Here is a 7,480-nt window from a genome sequence, read left to right on the forward strand (position 1 = left end):
GTGCTTAAGTGTCATCCCTAGATTGGTATGCTGACACACACAGTACTCGAGGATTTATAACAGAGGTAAATCACATGTGTAAAGTAACGTAAATACTATTACCTCAATCCAAAATAGCAGAAGTAACAAGGTTGTGGATTCCCATCAACACCAACGGCAAAGTTGAGTGTAGAAATCGTAACCCTAATGTATCACTTACTCGTCGTAAGAAATCCTGCAACATGAGACGCTGCAGCCACAAAGGGTCAGTACATTGAATGTACTAGCAAATTCACACCATAGAGAATGATGAACAATGGCTATCACTACATGCATATTTGGCTGGTGGAAAAGCTCTACGGTTATAAGGTTTTTGCGAAAAGCCAATTTTTCCCTACTGCAAAGAAATAGATTTTATTTAACTATCATGGTGGTTGTTAAACATTGAGAATGGTTGACAGCATTCTCAATCCCAATTAAGTAACATCATTAAACCCAACAAACTTAATTTAAAGTAACGTGATGAGATTCACATGATAATCCAAGTACTAGATACTCAAGATTTCCATAACCGGGGACACGGCTAACCGTGATTAGTTTATACACTCTGCAGAGGTTTGCGCACTTTTCCCCACAAGACTCGATCTCCTCCGTTGGATTTCTCGCACTACATGGTGTTCGAGAAACGGATGACTGAGACATAGTCTTTCAGAAGCGTTTGCACCTTACGATGGGTGGACCGTACCACCTACAACCCCTACATCTGCTAGTCTACCACTCTAAGAGTTCACACGACTTAATCAACTATGCTATAGCCCATAATAGCTTGTGGCTGCACATGGAAGTTTCTAGTATGAATAATCCCATGATCCCTTTGAGCCTGGGTGGCGGTCCATAAAAAAAAGGCAATCCTGGTCTACCCAGGTGCCTAGACAGGCAATCCTGGAATACCCGGGTACCTCAATCCACCCAGATGTGTGTTTAAGTTGCCAGCTTAAGTAAACTATTAATTAACAAACTCACATCTGTCATGAATACTCTCAAAACCCAATCCACGTCTACGAGCATAGCATGACACTATAAGCATAACGTAATAGTAACTCCCAAGGTTTGAATGTAGGGCAATAGGTTCCTACCTCATCAACTACTTCCCAATACCCACATGTTATCAATCCTACTCATGCAATGTTTGAGGGTGAAACTAATGCATAAAAACTGGGTATGAAAGGAATATGATCAAAGTGTGAACTTGCCTGCAATGTTGATGAAGATGATTCGCACTCAAAACTCTTGATAGCTCTACTCGTCACACTCCGGTCAATCTATCATAAGCAAGCAATAGTAACCACACATAAGGAATCACTCAAAAGATTAGAAAGATCGAGGAAGACAATTCGGAAAACATCAAAACCAAGCAAATAACTCTTGCAACATAAAACAATTTCTAACAGTACCAAAATTATATGAATTTGGCCTTATCAGAAAGTTTAGGTCAAGAGCTTCGATTTGCAAAAAGAATCAACTCAAACGGAGCTACGAAACTCAAGTTATGATCAAACGAAATTTGAATTTAAATCTGATCTAATTCAAATTTTAAACTTTTCAAAAACATGTTTGAGTTGTTTTAATGGATAGAGGGGATCATAACGAAGACATGGGCGTTGGTTTCGTTGGATTTGGAGAAACGAGTAAAAAGTTGTGCTTGTTTGAAGAACAGGGACTATTCTGTAAATAAAGTATTCACATCTAGGTCGCTGAACGAAATTACAGCAAAAGAAAAAACTAAAAGGCGAACGTTCATTTTCTATACCTAACCAGCGAACGTTCTCTAAATAGATTCATCTAAAAGAAAATCGGTTTTAAAAAAACGATCTAGGTTTTTTTAAGAACCGAACTAACCGAGAATAAACCGGGGTGGTTACCGGTTCGGCTGAAATAAACCGGTGGCGGCGGATCTGTTTGAGCTTCGGCGAGCGGGGCAAGGCAAGCCGGTGGCTCCGGGGATGGCTGCGAGGCGGCGGCATCGGCAGCGGAGAGCGGCGCGGTGGCAGGGGCGCGGCGTGTGCGGCGCAAGGCGGGGAACGGCGGCGAGTGTGGCGCGGCGGTGGTGGTCTGTGCGACGGTGGCGCATCGCGGCAGGAGGAGGCGAGATGCGGGGCGGAGCGGGGTCGAGGGCGCGGCGTCGGGGGCCCGCCTTTTAAAGGCCAGGGGAGGAGGCGAGGGGTGGCGTGGGGAAGGGGGCAGAGGAGGCGGCGGCACGGCGGACTCCGGGGAAGGAGTCCCCGTCGGAGACGGCAGGGACGGCGGCGGGGAGCTGGGCCGCGGCCTGGCGAGATGCTGGGCCGGCCCAGTCGGCGAGGGGAAACTTTTTTTTACACATTTTTTTCCAGAGAACTAAAATAATAAAAACAAAATAACTAAAAATATTTTATAGGCATATAATATATCAAAATTTTTAGAAAAAGATTTCCAACAACATGGACATTTTTATAACTTCAACTAAAATCCACACAAATTCAGATAATTTAAAGAGTGCTACTGGCCTATTAAAATCCAACAAAAATCATTTTAAAAAATATCAAAATGATTTCAAATTTATTTCTCTCCAATTTTCTATTGTAGGGAATCATGTTACCCTAATTTCCATATATTTTATTTTTGGAGAAAAATAATTTGAATAAAACTCAAATAACTCCAAATTGAAAATAAATTCAAAAGAACTTGAATTTAATTCTTTGAAACTCCCAACTCATATTTCATATAATTTGAAGAAGGCATTTTATCTTCTCTCATGAAAATGATTGAGCTGCATGAAGTTTATGAATTGAAATATTTCCAAATGAAATCCAATTATTTTCAAATACCCTTTCATTTAATTTAAATGGAAGAAGTCATATCATCTTCGCTCAAGGGTTTTGTATTTGAAAAGAATTTGAATTCATGGAGATCAGAAAGCAAATATGAAAGTTTGGGAAAGTCCTTTTATTCCCTCTCATTTAACTTTCAAAAAAGTTTCGAATTCACTCACTTTCAGACAATCAATCAAACAATCAGTCAAATCTATCTATTTATCATAACATTCCAAAATTTAGAATTTTGGGATGTTACAAACCTACCGCCCTTAAAATGAATCTCGTCCTTGAGATTCGGAGAGGCTAGAAAGAAATAGGTTAAGTTCGGGGTCTTCTCAAAATCCATCGATCGTCCCCGGGGTCTCGGGTGCTACCACCCTTAGAAACATTGTTACGGTCCCATCAATACTCATATACTCCATCCCTATTCTTGACAGGGCCAGTCTTCTCAGATCGTAAGGATAATTCCTTCTCTGGCTCTTTCGGTAGTGGCATAACCTTTACCACAATTTTTCTATCCTTTCATCTTGGTAAGGTTATTTCGCGACTGGGTCTTCTTACCTGACGGGTCTGGCGCCAGTACTAAACAACTAATCGATATCTCATGGTGGTCAACGATTTATGGTTTCTCCTGCAGGAAATGGGTCTGGGTTGATCCTCACCGTATAACCTACGGTTGGCAAAAGCTGCCTTGTACAAGGGAAAATGCGTATACCATTCTAAGTTTTAAGCAAGATTTTGATCATCGGCGCTCTACTATAGGTAAGTCACTCAGATTTACCATCCCATATAGCAAGGCGAATAATAAGAGTAAGTCGGTATGGTGATCAATCCATCCCGCACCCAAATCATTACCATGCATACAGTTTAGCGAATCTCGCATACTAACACTTAGTCATCCTCACAAGCATTGCAGAATTTCTCTTGTCGATGAACGAAGTTTGGATATATCCATAGATTCTGCAAGCCAGACAAACATCTATCGTTTCTTCACAACTCTCAAGTTTTTGCGTTACTCCTATAAGTTCGTCTATCGATAAACGTCGTATCTTCCTCTAGGGTTTTTCTTTAGCAAGAGTGTGCTTGCTTCTTGGCAGGTCCTGTGGCCTGTGGGTTATGGCCCATCTCATCACTTGTAGTCCTTGAACTTATCATCGGGCAACTGATCATTGTTCCAACTTCCTAGTATTCTTAAATCCATCCAATTGTACTGTCTTCCTTCCTTCTATTGGCACCAAACCAAGACGTGAGTACTCAGACTTGTCATGGGGTTGCCATTGCTCCATATTACTAACATCATACCTCCTTTATACCCAATAGTACTTCATCTCTTCATCCTCGTGGGATATCCCACATACCGAGGTAAAAACTTATACTTATGAAGTCCATACTCTACTTCGTGGAACATCATTATCCTTTCCAGGGTCAAGCGTCCTTACAGGGGAATATTGGCCATCTCTGCATGGCACTTCTTCAACTGGGAAATGTGAAACACATCATGAACTCCTGACAGTCCTTCGGGTGACTCCAACTTGTTGGCCACTTCTCCCATATGCTCCAAAACTCGGTATGTCCTACAAATCTCGGGGCTAATTTTCCCTTAACTCCAAATCGTTTAATTCCTCGCAGAGGGAACACATGAAGACATGCTCTATCTCCAATTTCATAGACTACCTCCTTGCGTTTTTTTAAGTCTGCATAACTCTTCTGCCTGGACTGAGCTACCTTCAGTCTATCTCGAATCAACTTAACATTCTCTTCTGACTCCTTGATCACATTTGGTCCAAACAACTGACGGTCTCCACTTCATCCCACATACTCTTGGGGCATCACACATATCGAGACAAAACTCGTATTCATTTTGTCCGAAATCCACTCAATGGAGTATCCTTATCTTTTCCAGGGGTCAAGGGTTCTTACAGGGTACTACCACCCTTAAAATGCACAAATCTTCCATAGACCATATTTCTCTTATCCTCAAAAATGGTCAAAATCCTTCTTCATAGAGTAATAACTCATAAAATCCATATCAGTACCAACGATGCTAACTTTATTCATTCTCAAATGATTACAATCTCTCGCTTTTCCATTACATGTCTCAACTCAACACCTCAATATAAAAGAAAATGTTCTCACTTCTACTACTCCATTTCTTTTGTTGCAAACTCAACTATCTAGCACAAGTTTCCTTCTCCTTGGGGCATTCTCTGGCAAAGTGCCCTGCCTCATTATAACTAATATATTACTTTTGACAAGTATTGAGGTTTCCTTTTTGGGCAACTGTTGAGGTAGTGCCCTGTCTCCTTGCACCTGTAACAGGTGATATGACTCAGATCCTTCCTGGAATCCAATCTGTTTCTCTTCCTAGACCCTTTCATGCCAATCAGGGCTTCTATTTCCTGTGGGTCATATTCTACTTCCTCTGTCGGGAATTCTACTAGATCCCCATTCAAACAATTTTGGGAGATGTGTCCTTCTTCTCCACATGAATAGCAGGACTTAGTGCAGGGTTTACTTGGGTCCTCTTTAGGTGTGTCCTCCACATCTTCCTTCATCACAGCTTCTTCTAAAATTTCCATGAGGGCTCCTTTCATTACTTCTTTCTTCTGCTGGATGGTTCGTTGTACCATGGGGTAAATGTGACACTGAGCAGGATAGTGGGTAGTCCCTTCACACAAGAAACAAGTAATCTGCCTGGTTGGGCATTCTTCAACTGGGTGACTTCCTTCACATTTAGGGCATTCATCCTTGTGTTCTTTATGGGTGTGTCCTATTTCTCCACAAATCTTGCATGCACAATGCTTCATTATATCATTTTCATAGGGCTTCAACTTCTGGGACACAAGCCGAGACTTTGGCAGAGTCAACTTAAATTCTTTCCATGTGGTTACTCCTTGCCATCCATTGATGGTTTGGTACATCCTCCACCAAGTAGCAGCACCTCTTTCAAAGCACTGAAGAGCATGCTGGGTCATATCATTTCCGACTATAGGGTTATTCTCCATGTGATCCTCCATGTTCTGAATCCATCGGTCTGTCTCCAACTGACTCATCGGTCCAGAAAATGCAAGCTCATCTCCATTCATCCTCTATTGGGTCCATGTGGGTTTGGGGTAAGATAAGAGAGATAGAGAGGGATACACACAATACAAACAAAAGTTTTGAAAAGACAGATTTTATTTGTGGTTGTCGGGAAAAACATCAAACAAATGGCAGCCCACAAACATCGCATCGAACGTAGGTATATAACAGGGGTTTGGTCTTCTAAAGGTTAATAAATCTTCAACGTCTCCAAAATTCTTGAAGCCTTGTTCATGCCTCCAATGGCTTCTTCCGATCATGCTTGTGATCATCTCTGTTGACACGAAGTCTCTCATGACGTCCTTTATTATTCTGGAGTTGCGTCCCAAACTTTTAGGCTTCATCATCCTTGGCATGAACCATGGTCCTACTGTCCTTCAGTTCCTGACAAATCTCCGGTATCTCGAGGTTGTAGCTCCTCCAGCTTGGCTACTTTCAGCTTCTGGTTCCTGAGTTCTTCACGAAATGCTTCCTTGTCTAATACGGCTTCCTGGAGCTCCATCTTAAAATTCTTGATGTACTACTCCAGATTCTGGCGATACACCAGCTAAGGTTAAAACTTCATCTTACTGTTAGGTGCTCCATCAGCCTTCTACCATCCAATCCTTCTGAAGAAATGCATGCTTAGCTCAGCTCGATGACCATAGTATCAGTGGCGATGACATCACGGATAACCGTGTTTCTGCCCTTGTCATTGCCATGAGCTATCTTCCATAGTTGATATCTCCTACCTTAGGGTTTTCTTGACAAAACTTTGAGTTCTCAACTCTCCATGTTCCGGTCTTTCTCCCATACACCTTGATCTCGGGTATTGACAGCTTCCATAGTCTGCCAAGTTCCATAAGGGTAGCCTTCCTAAGTCATACAAATCTGGGAATTCTTCAGAGCCTTCAAATTCTACTTGTCTTCGGTCTTCAACCGTTGTAGTTTCCCTTATTCAGATGCACGGAAAATACTCTTCATTCCGAAGTGGTCTTAGTTGTTTGATATCTTGTACTTCTTGGAGTGGTCTCATCAGTCGAATCTTCGTGTGGTCAAAAAGGGAAAGGGGTATGGTCTCACTAAAGGGAATTTTAGAATAAGCTCAGAAGAGAAGAGAGGTAAAAGATCTTTTTGAAAGGGAAAGTTTTAGAGAAAATCCTTTCTATGGGCTTGCCAGTTTCTAGGGTCACGTCCTATAGTCAACATGTGCTCTGATACCATCTTGTAGCGACCTGAACCGAATGGATCAAGTCTCTGTGCTTAAGTGTCATCCCTGGATCGGTATGCTGACACACACAGTACTCGAGGATTTATAACAGAGGTAAATCACATGTGTAAAGTAACGTAAATACTATTACCTCAATCCAAAATAGCGGAAGTAACAAGGTTGTGGATTCCCATCAACACCAACGGCAAAGTTGAGTGTAGAAATCGTAACCCTAACGTATCACTTACTCGTCGTAAGAAATCCTGCAACATGAGACGTTGCAGCCACAAAGGGTCAGTACATTGAATGTACTAGCAAATTCACACCATAGAGAATGATGAACAATGGCTATCACTACATGCATATTTGGCTGGTGGAA

This window comes from Triticum urartu, chromosome 3 (genome assembly GCF_003073215.2).
Source record: "Triticum urartu cultivar G1812 chromosome 3, Tu2.1, whole genome shotgun sequence".
Lineage (NCBI taxonomy): Eukaryota > Viridiplantae > Streptophyta > Magnoliopsida > Poales > Poaceae > Triticum > Triticum urartu.